The sequence below is a fragment of the Hyla sarda genome, chromosome 3 (assembly GCF_029499605.1).
Source record: "Hyla sarda isolate aHylSar1 chromosome 3, aHylSar1.hap1, whole genome shotgun sequence".
NCBI lineage: Eukaryota > Metazoa > Chordata > Amphibia > Anura > Hylidae > Hyla > Hyla sarda.
The window spans coordinates 335,925,454-335,942,107 of record NC_079191.1 but is presented as its reverse complement, the minus strand read 5'-3'; the positions used below and the strand labels follow the sequence as shown (position 1 = coordinate 335,942,107).

General features: G+C 38.3%; 20 non-coding genes across 20 annotated transcripts; all 20 read left to right on the top strand.

Annotated features, from left to right (window-relative positions):
- The first annotated feature begins 746 nt into the window (after positions 1 to 746).
- On the top strand, positions 747 to 829 carry TRNAL-UAA (transfer RNA leucine (anticodon UAA)). Its single transcript has one exon. It is a non-coding gene; the product is annotated as a tRNA-Leu (tRNA).
- A 1,032-nt stretch (positions 830 to 1,861) lies between these two features.
- Positions 1,862 to 1,944, top strand: TRNAL-UAA (transfer RNA leucine (anticodon UAA)). The gene has a single exon. It is a non-coding gene; the product is annotated as a tRNA-Leu (tRNA).
- A 757-nt stretch (positions 1,945 to 2,701) lies between these two features.
- On the top strand, positions 2,702 to 2,784 carry TRNAL-UAA (transfer RNA leucine (anticodon UAA)). Its single transcript has one exon. It is a non-coding gene; the product is annotated as a tRNA-Leu (tRNA).
- A 757-nt stretch (positions 2,785 to 3,541) lies between these two features.
- TRNAL-UAA (transfer RNA leucine (anticodon UAA)) lies at positions 3,542 to 3,624 on the top strand. Its single transcript has one exon. It is a non-coding gene; the product is annotated as a tRNA-Leu (tRNA).
- A 192-nt stretch (positions 3,625 to 3,816) lies between these two features.
- TRNAL-UAA (transfer RNA leucine (anticodon UAA)) lies at positions 3,817 to 3,899 on the top strand. Its single transcript has one exon. It is a non-coding gene; the product is annotated as a tRNA-Leu (tRNA).
- A 2,875-nt stretch (positions 3,900 to 6,774) lies between these two features.
- TRNAL-UAA (transfer RNA leucine (anticodon UAA)) lies at positions 6,775 to 6,857 on the top strand. The gene has a single exon. It is a non-coding gene; the product is annotated as a tRNA-Leu (tRNA).
- A 757-nt stretch (positions 6,858 to 7,614) lies between these two features.
- TRNAL-UAA (transfer RNA leucine (anticodon UAA)) lies at positions 7,615 to 7,697 on the top strand. The gene has a single exon. It is a non-coding gene; the product is annotated as a tRNA-Leu (tRNA).
- Positions 7,698 to 7,889: 192 nt separating this feature from the next.
- Positions 7,890 to 7,972, top strand: TRNAL-UAA (transfer RNA leucine (anticodon UAA)). Its single transcript has one exon. It is a non-coding gene; the product is annotated as a tRNA-Leu (tRNA).
- Positions 7,973 to 8,937: 965 nt separating this feature from the next.
- On the top strand, positions 8,938 to 9,020 carry TRNAL-UAA (transfer RNA leucine (anticodon UAA)). Its single transcript has one exon. It is a non-coding gene; the product is annotated as a tRNA-Leu (tRNA).
- Positions 9,021 to 9,213: 193 nt separating this feature from the next.
- On the top strand, positions 9,214 to 9,296 carry TRNAL-UAA (transfer RNA leucine (anticodon UAA)). The gene has a single exon. It is a non-coding gene; the product is annotated as a tRNA-Leu (tRNA).
- Positions 9,297 to 10,053: 757 nt separating this feature from the next.
- Positions 10,054 to 10,136, top strand: TRNAL-UAA (transfer RNA leucine (anticodon UAA)). The gene has a single exon. It is a non-coding gene; the product is annotated as a tRNA-Leu (tRNA).
- Positions 10,137 to 10,328: 192 nt separating this feature from the next.
- Positions 10,329 to 10,411, top strand: TRNAL-UAA (transfer RNA leucine (anticodon UAA)). Its single transcript has one exon. It is a non-coding gene; the product is annotated as a tRNA-Leu (tRNA).
- Positions 10,412 to 11,374: 963 nt separating this feature from the next.
- Positions 11,375 to 11,457, top strand: TRNAL-UAA (transfer RNA leucine (anticodon UAA)). The gene has a single exon. It is a non-coding gene; the product is annotated as a tRNA-Leu (tRNA).
- Positions 11,458 to 12,489: 1,032 nt separating this feature from the next.
- On the top strand, positions 12,490 to 12,572 carry TRNAL-UAA (transfer RNA leucine (anticodon UAA)). The gene has a single exon. It is a non-coding gene; the product is annotated as a tRNA-Leu (tRNA).
- A 203-nt stretch (positions 12,573 to 12,775) lies between these two features.
- On the top strand, positions 12,776 to 12,858 carry TRNAL-UAA (transfer RNA leucine (anticodon UAA)). Its single transcript has one exon. It is a non-coding gene; the product is annotated as a tRNA-Leu (tRNA).
- A 757-nt stretch (positions 12,859 to 13,615) lies between these two features.
- TRNAL-UAA (transfer RNA leucine (anticodon UAA)) lies at positions 13,616 to 13,698 on the top strand. Its single transcript has one exon. It is a non-coding gene; the product is annotated as a tRNA-Leu (tRNA).
- Positions 13,699 to 13,890: 192 nt separating this feature from the next.
- Positions 13,891 to 13,973, top strand: TRNAL-UAA (transfer RNA leucine (anticodon UAA)). Its single transcript has one exon. It is a non-coding gene; the product is annotated as a tRNA-Leu (tRNA).
- Positions 13,974 to 14,936: 963 nt separating this feature from the next.
- Positions 14,937 to 15,019, top strand: TRNAL-UAA (transfer RNA leucine (anticodon UAA)). The gene has a single exon. It is a non-coding gene; the product is annotated as a tRNA-Leu (tRNA).
- Positions 15,020 to 16,051: 1,032 nt separating this feature from the next.
- Positions 16,052 to 16,134, top strand: TRNAL-UAA (transfer RNA leucine (anticodon UAA)). Its single transcript has one exon. It is a non-coding gene; the product is annotated as a tRNA-Leu (tRNA).
- A 203-nt stretch (positions 16,135 to 16,337) lies between these two features.
- TRNAL-UAA (transfer RNA leucine (anticodon UAA)) lies at positions 16,338 to 16,420 on the top strand. The gene has a single exon. It is a non-coding gene; the product is annotated as a tRNA-Leu (tRNA).
- Positions 16,421 to 16,654: the final 234 nt, after the last annotated feature.

Below are 16,654 nucleotides of genomic sequence, written 5' to 3'. Positions count from 1 at the left end.
ACCGGCCTAACCCACTGTAGGTTGGTCTATATTGATGTGGGAAATAGACAACTTTGCTAAATCTCCCACAAAGTCTCTCCATAGCATAACCTAGTGGTCTTTTTTAAAGATGCTGTTTTCCGGAGAGGTTTGGCTGGATTAGAAAAATATGAGCAAAGTTTTGAAAGGGATGGGCCAATTAATTACAATTGGTGCTCTTCTGCCCCCTTTTAAAAATATTTTGAAGATATCCAAGGTATCTATGTGGGAAATAGACAACTTTGATAAATCTCCCACAAAGTCTTTCAATAGCATAATCTAGTGGTCTTTTTTAAAGATGCTGTTTTCCGGAGAGGTTTGGCTGGATTAGAAAAATACGAGCAAAGTATTGAAAGTGATGGGCCAATTAATTACTATTGGTGCTCTTCCGCACCCTTTTAAAAATATTTTGAAGGTATCCAAAAACTAATCTCTGTTTTTACCCAGGAAATCTCTGACCATACTATGATGTTTCCAAACAACTCTCTGGTTAACAGTGGTTCTTTGTGGAATATTTGTGTACAACACTTAATGAAAGGAATAAAATGGAATCAATGAGCCACAACAAAAGACGGTAGCACTGACCCCATTAACTTGAATCATCTTGGCATCCAGTTGATCTTCTGTAATAACCATCGTAATCTTCGACTTCAAATATCCTCTTACAACTATTTTACATTCAAAGTATAAATCTCAGTCACAATGATGCAAATTAACTCAAACAGTTCACCAGGATGGCCGAGTGGTTAAGGCGTTGGACTTAAGATCCAATGGATATGTATCCGTGTGGGTTCGAACCCCACTCCTGGTATGAGTTTTAACCTTGGCATTCTCCAAAGTGTTCCAAAGAAGAATTTTCTCTGAGTAACTTGCATCATCTTGGCATCCAGTTGATCTTCTGTAATAACCAAAGTAATCTTCCACTTCAAATATCCTCTAACAACTATTTTACATTCAAAGTATAAATCTCAGTCACAATGATGCAAAATAACTCAAACAGTCCACCAGGATGGACGAGTGGTTAAGGCATTGGACTTAAGATCCAATGGATATGTATCCGCCTGGGTGTGAACCCCACTCCTGGTATGAGTTTTAAATGTGGTGTTTACCATAGAGGAGCAGGCTCTGAGTAAACATATAAGATCTTAGTAAACATTCCATCTCTTAGAATAACCCTAATTCTACTCCTTTCATATATGTTCTTATGACAAGCGTTTAAATACTGTACAAACCATAGATGCCGAAGTCTGTGCGCAGAATTTATCCAGAGCACTGAGACTTTTGATAAATTAAGCGCACATTAGACCGGCCTAACCCACTGTAGGTTGGTCTATATTGATATGGGAAATAGACAACTTTGATAAATCTCCCACAAAGTCTCTCCATAGCATAACCTAGTGGTCTTTTTTAAAGATGCTGTTTTCCAGAGAGGTTTGGCTTGATTAGAAAAATATGAGCAAAGTTTTGAAAGGGATGGGCCAATTAATTACTATTGGTGCTCTTCCGCACCCTTTTAAAAATATTTTGAAGGTATCCAAAAACTAATCTATTTTTTTACCCAGGAAATCTCTGACCATACTATGATGTTTCCAAACAACTCTGTGGTTAACAGTGGTTCTTTGTGGAATGTTTGTGTACAACACTTAATGAAAGGAATAAAATGGAATCAATGAGCCACAACAAAAGACGGTAGCACTGACCCCATTAACTTGAATCATCTTGGCATCCAGTTGATCTTCTGTAATAACCAAAGTAATCTTCGACTTCAAATATCCTCATACAACTATTTTACATTCAAAGTATAAATCTCAGTCACAATGATGCAAAATAACTCAAACAGTCAACCAGGATGGACGAGTGGTTAAGGCATTGGACTTAAGATCCAATGGATATGTATCCGCGTGGGTGTGAACCCCACTCCTGGTATGAGTTTTAAATGTGGTGTTTACCATAGAGGAGCAGGCTCTGAGTAAACATGTAAGATCTTAGTAAACATTCCATCTCCTAGAATAACCCTAATTCTACTCCTTTCATATATGTTCTTATGACAAGCGTTTAAATACTGTACAAACCATAGATGCCGAAGTCTGTGCGCAGAATTTATCCAGAGCACTGAGACTTTTGATAAATGAAGCGCACATTAGACCGGCCTAACCGACTGTAGGTTGGTCTATATTGATGTGGGAAATAGACAACTTTGATAAATCTCCCACTAAGTCTCTCCATAGCATAACCTAGTGGTCTTTTTTAAAGATGCTGTTTTCCGGAGAGGTTTGGCTGAATTAGAAAAACATGAGCAAAGTTTTGAAAGGGATGGGCCAATTAATTACTATTGGTGCTCTTCCGCACCCTTTTAAAAATATTTTGAAGGTACCCAAAAACTAATCTCTGTTTTTACCCAGGAAATCTCTGACCATACTATGATGTTTCCAAACAACTCTGTGGTTAACAGTGGTTCTTTGTGGAATGTTTGTGTACAACACTTAAAGAAAGGAATAAAATGGAATCAATGAGCCACAACAAAAGACGGTAGCACTGACCCCATTAACTTGAATCATCTTGGCATCCAGTTGATCTTCTGTAATAACCATAGTAATCTTCGACTTCAAATATCCTCTTACAACTATTTTACATTCAAAGTATAAATCTCAGTCACAATGATGCAAATTATCTAAAACAGTTCACCAGGATGGCCGAGTGGTTAAGACGTTGGACTTAAGATCCAATGGATATGTATCTGCGTAGGTTCGAACCCCACTACTGGTATGAGTTTTAAATGTGGTGTTTACAATAGAGGAGCAGGCTCTGAGTAAACATGTTAGATCTTAGTAAACATTCCATCTCTTAGAATAACCCTAATTCTACTCCTTTCATATATGTTCTTATGACAAGCGTTTAAATACTCTACAAACCATAGATGCCGAAGTCTGTGCGCAGAATTTATCCAGAGCACTGAGACTTTTGATAAATGAAGCGCACATTAGACCGGCCTAACCCACTGTAGGTTGGTCTATATTGATGTGGGAAATAGACAACTTTGATAAATCTCCCACAAAGTCTCTCCATAGCATAACCTAGTGGTCGTTTTTAAAGATGCTGTTTTCCAGAGAGGTTTGGCTTGATTAGAAAAATATGAGCAAAGTTTTGAAAGGGATGGGCCAATTAATTACTATTGGTGCTCTTCCGCACCCTTTTAAAAATATTTTGAAGGTATCCAAAAACTAATCTCTGTTTTTACCCAGGAAATCTCTGACCATACTATGATGTTTCCAAACAACTCTGTGGTTAACAGTGGTTCTTTGTGGAATGTTTGTGTACAACACTTAATGAAAGGAATAAAATGGAATCAATGAGCCACAACAAAAGACGGTAGCACTGACCCCATTAACTTGAATCATCTTGGCATCCAGTTGATCTTCTGTAATAACCATAGTAATCTTCGACTTCAAATATCCTCTTACAACTATTTTACATTCAAAGTATAAATCTCAGTCACAATGATGCAAATTAACACAAACAGTTTACCAGGATGGCCGAATGGTTAAGGCGTTGGACTTAAGATCCAATGGATATGTATCCGCATGGGTTCGAACCCCACTCCTGGTATGAGTTTTAACCTTGGCATTCTCCAAAGTGTTCCAGAGAAGAATGTTCTCTGAGTAACTTGCATCATCTTGGCATCCAGTGGATCTTCTGTAATAACCAAAGTAATCTTCCACTTCAAATATCCTCTAACAACTATTTTACATTCAAAGTATAAATCTCAGTCACAATGATGCAAAATAACTCAAACAGTCCACCAGGATGGACGAGTGGTTAAGGCGTTGGACTTAAGATCCAATGGATATGTATCCGCGTGGGTGTGAACCCCACTCCTGGTATGAGTTTTAAATGTGGTGTTTACCATAGAGGAGCAGGCTCTGAGTAAACATATAAGATCTTAGTAAACATTCCATCTCTTAGAATAACCCTAATTCTACTCCTTTCATATATGTTCTTATGACAAGCGTTTAAATACTGTACAAACCATAGATGCCGAAGTCTGTGCGCAGAATTTATCCAGAGCACTGAGACTTTTGATAAATTAAGCGCACATTAGACCGGCCTAACCCACTGTAGGTTGGTCTATATTGATGTGGGAAATAGACAACTTTGATAAATCTCCCACAAAGTCTCTCCATAGCATAACCTAGTGGTCTTTTTTAACCCCTTAACGACGCAGGAAGTATATTTACGTCCTGCGCCGGCTCCCGCGATATGAAGCGGGATCGCGCCGCGATCCCGCATCATATCGCGTCGGTCCCGGCGGTAATCAACGGCCGGGACCCGCGGCTAATACCACACATCACCGATCGCGGCGATGTGCGGTATTAACCCTTTAGAAGCGGCGGTCAAAGCTGACCGCCGCTTCTAAAGTGAAAGTGAAAGTGACCCGGCTGCTCAGTCGGGCTGTTCGGGACCGCCGCGGTGAAATCGCGGCGTCCCGAACAGCTGATTGGACACCGGGAGGGCTCTTACCTGCCTCCCCGGTGTCCGATCGACGAATGACTGCTCCGTGCCTGAGATCCAGGCAGGAGCAGTCAAGCGTCGATAATGCTGATCACAGGCGTGTTAATGCACGCCAGTGATCAGCATTAGAGATCAGTGTGTGCAGTGTTATAGGTCCCTATGGGACCTATAACACTGCAAAAAAAATGTAAAAAAAAAGTGTTAATAAAGGTCATTTAACCCCTTCCCTAATAAAAGTTTGAATCACCCCCCTTTTCCCATAAAAAAAATAAAACAGTGTAAAAAAAATAAAAAATAAACATATGTGGTATCGCCGCGTGCGTAAATGTCCGAACTATAAAAATATATCATTAATTAAGCCGTACGGTCAATGGCGTACGCGCAAAAAAATTCCAAAGTCCAAAAAAGCGTATTTTGGTCACTTTTTATATCATTAAAAAATGAATAAAAAGTGATCAAAAAGTCCGATCAAAACAAAAATCATACCGATAAAAACTTCAGATCAAAAATGAGTCCTCATACCACCCCATACGTGGAAAAATAAAAAAGTTATAGGGGTCAGAAGATGACATTTTTAAACGTATAAATTTTCCTGCATGTAGTTATGATTTTTTCCAGAAGTGCGACAAAATCAAACCTATATAAGTAGGGTATCATTTTAACCGTATGGACCTACAGAATAATGATAAGGTGTAATTTTTACCGAAATATGCACTGCTTAGAAACGAAAGCCCCCAAAAGTTACAAAATGGCGTTTTTTTTTCGATTTTGTCGCACAATGATTTTTTTTTCTGTTTCGCCGTGCATTTTTGGGTAAAATGACTAATGTCACTGCAAAGTAGAATTGGCGACGCAAAAAATAAGCCATAATATGGATTTTTAGGTGGAAAATTGAAAGGGTTATGATTTTTAAAAGGTAAGGAGGAAAAAACGAAAGTGCAAAAACGGAAAAACCCTGAGTCCTTAAGGGGTTAAAGATGCTGTTTTCCAGAGAGGTTTGGCTTGATTAGAAAAATATGAGCAAAGTTTTGAAAGGGATGGGCCAATTAATTACAATTGGTGCTCTTCCGCACCCTTTTAAAAATATTTTGAAGGTATCCAAAAACTAATCTCTGTTTTTACCCAGGAAATCTCTGACCATACTATGATGTTTCCAAACAACTCTGTGGTTAACAGTGGTTCTTTGTGGAATGTTTGTGTACAACACTTAATGAAAGGAATAAAATGGAATCAATGAGCCACAACAAAAGACGGTAGCACTGACCCCATTAACTTGAATCATCTTGGCATCCAGTTGATCTTCTGTAATAACCAAAGTAATCTTCGACTTCAAATATCCTCATACAACTATTTTACATTTAAAGTATAAATCTCAGTCACAATGATGCAAAATAACTCAAACAGTCCACCAGGATGGACGAGTGGTTAAGGCATTGAACTTAAGATCCAATGGATATGTATCCGCGTGGGTGTGAACCCCACTCCTGGTATGAGTTTTAAATGTGGTGTTTACCATAGAGGAGCAGGCTCTGAGTAAACATGTAAGATCTTAGTAAACATTCCATCTCCTAGAATAACCCTAATTCTACTCCTTTCATATATGTTCTTATGACAAGCGTTTAAATACTGTACAAACCATAGATGCCGAAGTCTGTGCGCAGAATTTATCCAGAGCACTGAGACTTTTGATAAATTAAGCGCACATTAGACCGGCCTAACCGACTGTAGGTTGGTCTATATTGATGTGGGAAATAGACAACTTTGATAAATCTCCCACTAAGTCTCTCCATAGCATAACCTAGTGGTCTTTTTTAAAGATGCTGTTTTCCGGAGAGGTTTGGCTGAATTAGAAAAATATGAGCAAAGTTTTGAAAGGGATGGGCCAATTAATTACTATTGGTGCTCTTCCGCACCCTTTTAAAAATATTTTGAAGGTACCCAAAAACTAATCTCTGTTTTTACCCAGGAAATCTCTGACCATACTATGATGTTTCCAAACAACTCTGTGGTTAACAGTGGTTCTTTGTGGAATGTTTGTGTACAACACTTAAAGAAAGGAATAAAATGGAATCAATGAGCCACAACAAAAGACGGTAGCACTGACCCCATTAACTTGAATCATCTTGGCATCCAGTTGATCTTCTGTAATAACCATAGTAATCTTCGACTTCAAATATCCTCTTACAACTATTTTACATTCAAAGTATAAATCTCAGTCACAATGATGCAAATTATCTAAAACAGTTCACCAGGATGGCCGAGTGGTTAAGACGTTGGACTTAAGATCCAATGGATATGTATCTGCGTAGGTTCGAACCCCACTACTGGTATGAGTTTTAAATGTGGTGTTTACCATAGAGGAGCAGGCTCTGAGTAAACATGTAAGATCTTAGTAAACATTCCATCTCTTAGAATAACCCTAATTCTACTCCTTTCATATATGTTCTTATGACAAGCGTTTAAATACTGTACAAACCATAGATGCCGAAGTCTGTGCGCAGAATTTATCCAGAGCACTGAGACTTTTGATAAATTAAGCGCACATTAGACCGGCCTAACCCACTGTAGGTTGGTCTATATTGATGTGGGAAATAGACAACTTTGATAAATCTCCCACAAAGTCTCTCCATAGCATAACCTAGTGGTCTTTTTTAAAGATGCTGTTTTCCGGAGAGGTTTGGCTGGATTAGAAAAATATGAGCAAAGTTTTGAAAGGGATGGGCCAATTAATTACTATTGTTGCTCTTCCGCACCCTTTTAAAAATATTTTGAAGGTACCCAAAAACTAATCTCTGTTTTTACCCAGGAAATCTCTGACCATACTATGATGTTTCCAAACAACTCTGTGGTTAACAGTGGTTCTTTGTGGAATGTTTGTGTACAACACTTAATGAAAGGAATAAAATGGAATCAATGAGCCACAACAAAAGATGGTAGCACTGACCCCATTAACTTGAATCATCTTGGCATCCAGTTGATCTTCTGTAATAACCATAGTAATCTTCGACTTCAATTATCCTCTTACAACTATTTTACATTCAAAGTATAAATCTCAGTCACAATGATGCAAATTAACTCAAACAGTTCACCAGGATGGCTGAGTGGTTAAGGCGTTGGACTTAAGATCCAATGGATATGTATCCGCGTGGGTTCGAACCCGACTCTTGGTATGAGTTTTAACCTTGGCATTCTCCAAAGTGTTCCAAAGAAGAATGTTCTCTGAGTAACTTGCATCATCTTGGCATCCAGTTGATCTTCTGTAATAACCAAAGTAATCTTCCACTTCAAATATCCTCTAACAATTATTTTACATTCAAAGTATAAATCTCAGTCACAATGATGCAAAATAACTCAAACAGTCCACCAGGATGGACGAGTGGTTAAGGCATTGGACTTAAGATCCAATGGATATGTATCCGTGTGGGTGCGAACCCCACTTCTGGTATGAGTTTTAAATGTGGTGTTTACCATAGAGGAGCAGGCTCTGAGTAAACATGTAAGATCTTAGTAAACATTCCATCTCTTAGAATAACCCTAATTCTACTCCTTTCATATATGTTCTTATGACAAGCGTTTAAATACTGTACAAACCATAGATGCCGAAGTCTGTGCGCAGAATTTATCCAGAGCACTGAGACTTTTGATAAATGAAGCGCACATTAGACCGGCCTAACCCACTGTAGGTTGGTCTATATTGATGTGGGAAATAGACAACTTTGATAAATCTCCCACAAAGTCTCTCCATAGCATAACCTAGTGGTCTTTTTTTAAAGATGCTGTTTTGCAGAGAGGTTTGGCTGGATTAGAAAAATATGAGCAAAGTTTTGAAAGGGATGGGCCAATTAATTACAATTGGTGCTCTTCTGCCCCCTTTTAAAAATATTTTGAAGATATCCAAGGTATCTATGTGGGAAATAGACAACTTTGATAAATCTCCCACAAAGTCTTTCAATAGCATAATCTAGTGGTCTTTTTTAAAGATGCTGTTTTCCAGAGAGGTTTGGCTGGATTAGAAAAATACGAGCAAAGTATTGAAAGTGATGGGCCAATTAATTACTATTGGTGCTCTTCCGCACCCTTTTAAAAATATTTTGAAGGTATCCAAAAACTAATCTCTGTTTTTACCCAGGAAATCTCTGACCATACTATGATGTTTCCAAACAACTCTGTGGTTAACAGTGGTTCTTTGTGGAATATTTGTGTACAACACTTAATGAAAGGAATAAAATGGAATCAATGAGCCACAACAAAAGACGGTAGCACTGACCCCATTAACTTGAATCATCTTGGCATCCAGTTGATCTTCTGTAATAACCATAGTAATCTTCGACTTCAAATATCCTCTTACAACTATTTTACATTCAAAGTATAAATCTCAGTCACAATGATGCAAATTAACTCAAACAGTTCACCAGGATGGCCGAGTGGTTAAGGCGTTGGACTTAAGATCCAATGGATATGTATCCGCGTGGGTTCGAACCCCACTCCTGGTATGAGTTTTAACCTTGGCATTCTCCAAAGTGTTCCAAAGAAGAATTTTCTCTGAGTAACTTGCATCATCTTGGCATCCAGTTGATCTTCTGTAATAACCAAGTGTAATCTTCCACTTCAAATATCCTCTAACAACTATTTTACATTCAAAGTATAAATCTCAGTCACAATGATGCAAAATAACTCAAACAGTCCACCAGGATGGACGAGTGGTTAAGGCATTGGACTTAAGATCCAATGGATATGTATCCGCGTGGGTGTGAAACCCACTCCTGGTATGAGTTTTAAATGTGGTGTTTACCATAGAGGAGCAGGCTCTGAGTAAACATGTAAGATCTTAGTAAACATTCCATCTCTTAGAATAACCCTAATTCTACTCCTTTCATATATGTTCTTATGACAAGCGTTTAAATACTGTACAAACCATAGATGCCGAAGTCTGTGCGCAGAATTTATCCAGAGCACTGAGACATTTGATAAATTAAGCGCACATTAGACCGGCCTAACCCACTGTAGGTTGGTCTATATTGATGTGGGAAATAGACAACTTTGATAAATCTCCCACAAAGTCTCTCCATAACATAACCTAGTGGTCTTTTTTAAAGATGCTGTTTTCCAGAGAGGTTTGGCTTGATTAGAAAAATATGAGCAAAGTTTTGAAAGGGATGGGCCAATTAATTACTATTGGTGCTCTTCCGCACCCTTTTAAAAATATTTTGAAGGTATCCAAAAACTAATCTCTGTTTTTACCCAGGAAATCTCTGACCATACTATGATGTTTCCAAACAACTCTGTGGTTAACAGTGGTTCTTTGTGGAATGTTTGTGTACAACACTTAATGAAAGGAATAAAATGGAATCAATGAGCCACAACAAAAGACGGTAGCACTGACCCCATTAACTTGAATCATCTTGGCATCCAGTTGATCTTCTGTAATAACCATTGTAATCTTTGACTTCAAATATCCTCTTACAACTATTTTACATTCAAAGTATAAATCTCAGTCACAATGATGCAAATTAACTCAAACAGTTTACCAGGATGGCCGAGTGGTTAAGGCGTTGGACTTAAGATCCAATGGATATGTATCCGCGTGGGTTCGAACCCCACTCCTGGTATGGCTTTTAACCTTGGCATTCTCCAAAGTGTTCCAAAGAAGAATGTTCTCTGAGTAACTTGCATCATCTTGGCATCCAGTGGATCTTCTGTAATAACCAAAGTAATCTTCCACTTCAAATATCCTCTAACAACTGTTTTACATTCAAAGTATAAATCTCAGTCACAATGATGCAAAATAACTCAAACAGTCCACCAGGATGGCCGAGTGGTTAAGGCGTTGGACTTAAGATACAATGGATATATATCCGCGTGGGTTCGAACCCCACTCCTGGTATGAGTTTTAAATGTGGTGTTTACCATAGAGGAGCAGGCTCTGAGTAAACATGTAAGATCTTAGTAAACATTCCATCTCTTAGAATAACCCTAATTCTACTCCTTTCATATATGTTCTTATGACAAGCGTTTAAATACTGTACAAACCATAGATGCCGAAGTCTGTGCGCAGAATTTATCCAGAGCACTGAGACTTTTGATAAATGAAGCGCACATTAGACCGGCCTAACCCACTGTAGGTTGGTCTATATTGATGTGGGAAATAGACAACTTTGATAAATCTCCCACAAAGTCTCTCCATAGCATAACCTAGTGGTCTTTTTTAAAGATGCTGTTTTGCAGAGAGGTTTGGCTGGATTAGAAAAATATGAGCAAAGTTTTGAAAGGGATGGGCCAATTAATTACAATTGGTGCTCTTCTGCCCCCTTTTAAAAATATTTTGAAGATATCCAAGGTATCTATGTGGGAAATAGACAACTTTGATAAATCTCCCACAAAGTCTTTCAATAGCATAATCTAGTGGTCTTTTTTAAAGATGCTGTTTTCCGGAGAGGTTTGGCTGGATTAGAAAAATACGAGCAAAGTATTGAAAGTGATGGGCCAATTAATTACTATTGGTGCTCTTCCGCACCCTTTTAAAAATATTTTGAAGGTATCCAAAAACTAATCTCTGTTTTTACCCAGGAAATCTCTGACCATACTATGATGTTTCCAAACAACTCTGTGGTTAACAGTGGTTCTTTGTGGAATGTTTGTGTACAACACTTAATGAAAGGAATAAAATGGAATCAATGAGCCACAACAAAAGACGGTAGCACTGACCCCATTAACTTGAATCATCTTGGCATCCAGTTGATCTTTTGTAATAACCATAGTAATCTTCGACTTCAAATATCCTCTTACAACTATTTTACATTCAAAGTATAAATATCAGTCACATGATGCAAAATAATTCAAACAGTCCACCAGGATGGCCGAGTGGTTAAGGCGTTGGACTTAAGATCCAATGGATATGTATCCGCGTGGGTTCGAACCCCACTCCTGGTATGACTTTTAACCTTGGCATTCTCCAAAGTGTTCCAAAGAAGAATGTTCTCTGAGTAACTTGCATCATCTTGGCATCCAGTGGATCTTCTGTAATAACCAAAGTAATCTTCCACTTCAAATATCCTCTAACAACTATTTTACATTCAAAGAATAAATCTCAGTCACAATGATGCAAAATAACTCAAACAGTCCACCAGGATGGACGAGTGGTTAAGGCATTGGACTTAAGATCCAATGGATATGTATCTGCGTGGGTGTGAACCCCACTCCTGGTATGAGTTTTAAATGTGGTGTTTACCATAGAGGAGCAGGCTCTGAGTAAACATGTAAGATCTTAGTAAACATTCCATCTCTTAGAATAACCCTAATTCTACTCCTTTCATATATGTTCTTATGACAAGCGTTTAAATACTGTACAAACCATAGATGCCGAAGTCTGTGCGCAGAATTTATCCAGAGCACTGAGACTTTTGATAAATTAAGCGCACATTAGACCGGCCTAACCCACTGTAGGTTGGTCTATATTGATGTGGGAAATAGACAACTTTGATAAATCTCCCACAAAGTCTCTCCATAGCATAACCTAGTGGTCTTTTTTAAAGATGCTGTTTTCCAGAGAGGTTTGGCTTGATTAGAAAAATATGAGCAAAATTTTGAAAGGGATGGGCCAATTAATTACTATTGGTGCTCTTCCGCACCCTTTTAAAAATATTTTGAAGGTATCCAAAAACTAATCTCTGTTTTTACCCAGGAAATCTCTGACCATACTATGATGTTTCCAAACAACTCTGTGGTTAACAGTGGTTCTTTGTGGAATGTTTGTGTACAACACTTAATGAAAGGAATAAAATGGAATCAATGAGCCACAACAAAAGACGGTAGCACTGACCCCATTAACTTGAATCATCTTGGCATCCAAGTGATCTTCAGTAATAACCATAGTAATCTTCGACATCAATTATCCTCTTACAACTATTTTACATTCAAAGTATAAATCTCAGTCACAATGATGCAAATTAACTCAAACAGTTCACCAGGATGGCCGAGTGGTTAAGGCGTTGGACTTAAGATCCAATGGATATGTATCCGCGTGGGTTTGAACCCCACTCCTGGTATGAGTGGGTTCGAACCCCACTCCTTGGCATTCTCCAAAGTGTTCCAAAGAAGAATGTTCTCTGAGTAACTTGCATCATCTTGGCATCCAGTTGATCTTCTGTAATAACCAAAGTAATCTTCCAATTCAAATATCCTCTAACAACTATTTTACATTCAAAGTATAAATCTCAGTCACAATGATGCAAAATAACTCAAACAGTCCACCAGGATGGACGAGTGGTTAAGGCATTGGACTTAAGATCCAATGGATATGTATCCGCGTGGGTGTGAAACCCACTCCTGGTATGAGTTTTAAATGTGGTGTTTACCATAGAGGAGCAGGCTCTGAGTAAACATGTAAGATCTTAGTAAACATTCCATCTCTTAGAATAACCCTAATTCTACTCCTTTCATATATGTTCTTATGACAAGCGTTTAAATACTGTACAAACCATAGATGCCGAAGTCTGTGCGCAGAATTTATCCAGAGCACTGAGACATTTGATAAATTAAGCGCACATTAGACCGGCCTAACCCACTGTAGGTTGGTCTATATTGATGTGGGAAATAGACAACTTTGATAAATCTCCCACAAAGTCTCTCCATAACATAACCTAGTGGTCTTTTTTAAAGATGCTGTTTTCCAGAGAGGTTTGGCTTGATTAGAAAAATATGAGCAAAGTTTTGAAAGGGATGGGCCAATTAATTACTATTGGTGCTCTTCCGCACCCTTTTAAAAATATTTTGAAGGTATCCAAAAACTAATCTCTGTTTTTACCCAGGAAATCTCTGACCATACTATGATGTTTCCAAACAACTCTGTGGTTAACAGTGGTTCTTTGTGGAATGTTTGTGTACAACACTTAATGAAAGGAATAAAATGGAATCAATGAGCCACAACAAAAGACGGTAGCACTGACCCCATTAACTTGAATCATCTTGGCATCCAGTTGATCTTCTGTAATAACCATTGTAATCTTTGACTTCAAATATCCTCTTACAACTATTTTACATTCAAAGTATAAATCTCAGTCACAATGATGCAAATTAACTCAAACAGTTTACCAGGATGGCCGAGTGGTTAAGGCGTTGGACTTAAGATCCAATGGATATGTATCCGCGTGGGTTCGAACCCCACTCCTGGTATGGCTTTTAACCTTGGCATTCTCCAAAGTGTTCCAAAGAAGAATGTTCTCTGAGTAACTTGCATCATCTTGGCATCCAGTGGATCTTCTGTAATAACCAAAGTAATCTTCCACTTCAAATATCCTCTAACAACTGTTTTACATTCAAAGTATAAATCTCAGTCACAATGATGCAAAATAACTCAAACAGTCCACCAGGATGGCCGAGTGGTTAAGGCGTTGGACTTAAGATACAATGGATATATATCCGCGTGGGTTCGAACCCCACTCCTGGTATGAGTTTTAAATGTGGTGTTTACCATAGAGGAGCAGGCTCTGAGTAAACATGTAAGATCTTAGTAAACATTCCATCTCTTAGAATAACCCTAATTCTACTCCTTTCATATATGTTCTTATGACAAGCGTTTAAATACTGTACAAACCATAGATGCCGAAGTCTGTGCGCAGAATTTATCCAGAGCACTGAGACTTTTGATAAATGAAGCGCACATTAGACCGGCCTAACCCACTGTAGGTTGGTCTATATTGATGTGGGAAATAGACAACTTTGATAAATCTCCCACAAAGTCTCTCCATAGCATAACCTAGTGGTCTTTTTTAAAGATGCTGTTTTGCAGAGAGGTTTGGCTGGATTAGAAAAATATGAGCAAAGTTTTGAAAGGGATGGGCCAATTAATTACAATTGGTGCTCTTCTGCCCCCTTTTAAAAATATTTTGAAGATATCCAAGGTATCTATGTGGGAAATAGACAACTTTGATAAATCTCCCACAAAGTCTTTCAATAGCATAATCTAGTGGTCTTTTTTAAAGATGCTGTTTTCCGGAGAGGTTTGGCTGGATTAGAAAAATACGAGCAAAGTATTGAAAGTGATGGGCCAATTAATTACTATTGGTGCTCTTCCGCACCCTTTTAAAAATATTTTGAAGGTATCCAAAAACTAATCTCTGTTTTTACCCAGGAAATCTCTGACCATACTATGATGTTTCCAAACAACTCTGTGGTTAACAGTGGTTCTTTGTGGAATGTTTGTGTACAACACTTAATGAAAGGAATAAAATGGAATCAATGAGCCACAACAAAAGACGGTAGCACTGACCCCATTAACTTGAATCATCTTGGCATCCAGTTGATCTTTTGTAATAACCATAGTAATCTTCGACTTCAAATATCCTCTTACAACTATTTTACATTCAAAGTATAAATATCAGTCACATGATGCAAAATAATTCAAACAGTCCACCAGGATGGCCGAGTGGTTAAGGCGTTGGACTTAAGATCCAATGGATATGTATCCGCGTGGGTTCGAACCCCACTCCTGGTATGACTTTTAACCTTGGCATTCTCCAAAGTGTTCCAAAGAAGAATGTTCTCTGAGTAACTTGCATCATCTTGGCATCCAGTGGATCTTCTGTAATAACCAAAGTAATCTTCCACTTCAAATATCCTCTAACAACTATTTTACATTCAAAGAATAAATCTCAGTCACAATGATGCAAAATAACTCAAACAGTCCACCAGGATGGACGAGTGGTTAAGGCATTGGACTTAAGATCCAATGGATATGTATCTGCGTGGGTGTGAACCCCACTCCTGGTATGAGTTTTAAATGTGGTGTTTACCATAGAGGAGCAGGCTCTGAGTAAACATGTAAGATCTTAGTAAACATTCCATCTCTTAGAATAACCCTAATTCTACTCCTTTCATATATGTTCTTATGACAAGCGTTTAAATACTGTACAAACCATAGATGCCGAAGTCTGTGCGCAGAATTTATCCAGAGCACTGAGACTTTTGATAAATTAAGCGCACATTAGACCGGCCTAACCCACTGTAGGTTGGTCTATATTGATGTGGGAAATAGACAACTTTGATAAATCTCCCACAAAGTCTCTCCATAGCATAACCTAGTGGTCTTTTTTAAAGATGCTGTTTTCCAGAGAGGTTTGGCTTGATTAGAAAAATATGAGCAAAATTTTGAAAGGGATGGGCCAATTAATTACTATTGGTGCTCTTCCGCACCCTTTTAAAAATATTTTGAAGGTATCCAAAAACTAATCTCTGTTTTTACCCAGGAAATCTCTGACCATACTATGATGTTTCCAAACAACTCTGTGGTTAACAGTGGTTCTTTGTGGAATGTTTGTGTACAACACTTAATGAAAGGAATAAAATGGAATCAATGAGCCACAACAAAAGACGGTAGCACTGACCCCATTAACTTGAATCATCTTGGCATCCAAGTGATCTTCTGTAATAACCATAGTAATCTTCGACATCAATTATCCTCTTACAACTATTTTACATTCAAAGTATAAATCTCAGTCACAATGATGCAAATTAACTCAAACAGTTCACCAGGATGGCCGAGTGGTTAAGGCGTTGGACTTAAGATCCAATGGATATGTATCCGCGTGGGTTTGAACCCCACTCCTGGTATGAGTGGGTTCGAACCCCACTCCTTGGCATTCTCCAAAGTGTTCCAAAGAAGAATGTTCTCTGAGTAACTTGCATCATCTTGGCATCCAGTTGATCTTCTGTAATAACCAAAGTAATCTTCCAATTCAAATATCCTCTAACAACTATTTTACATTCAAAGTATAAATCTCAGTCACAATGATGCAAAATAACTCAAACAGTCCACCAGGATGGACGAGTGGTTAAGGCATTGGACTTAAGATCCAATGGATATGTATCCGCGTGGGTGTGAACCCCACTCCTGGTATGAGTTTTAAATGTGGTGTTTACCATTGAGGAGCAGGCTCTGAGTAAACATGTAAGATCTTAGTAAACATTCCATCTCTTAGAATAACCCTAATTCTACTCCTTTCATATATGTTCTTATGACAAGCGTTTAAATACTGTACAAACCATAGATGCCGAAGTCTGTGCGCAGAATTTATCCAGAGCACTGAGACTTTTGATAAATGAAGCGCACATTAGACCGGCCTAACCCACT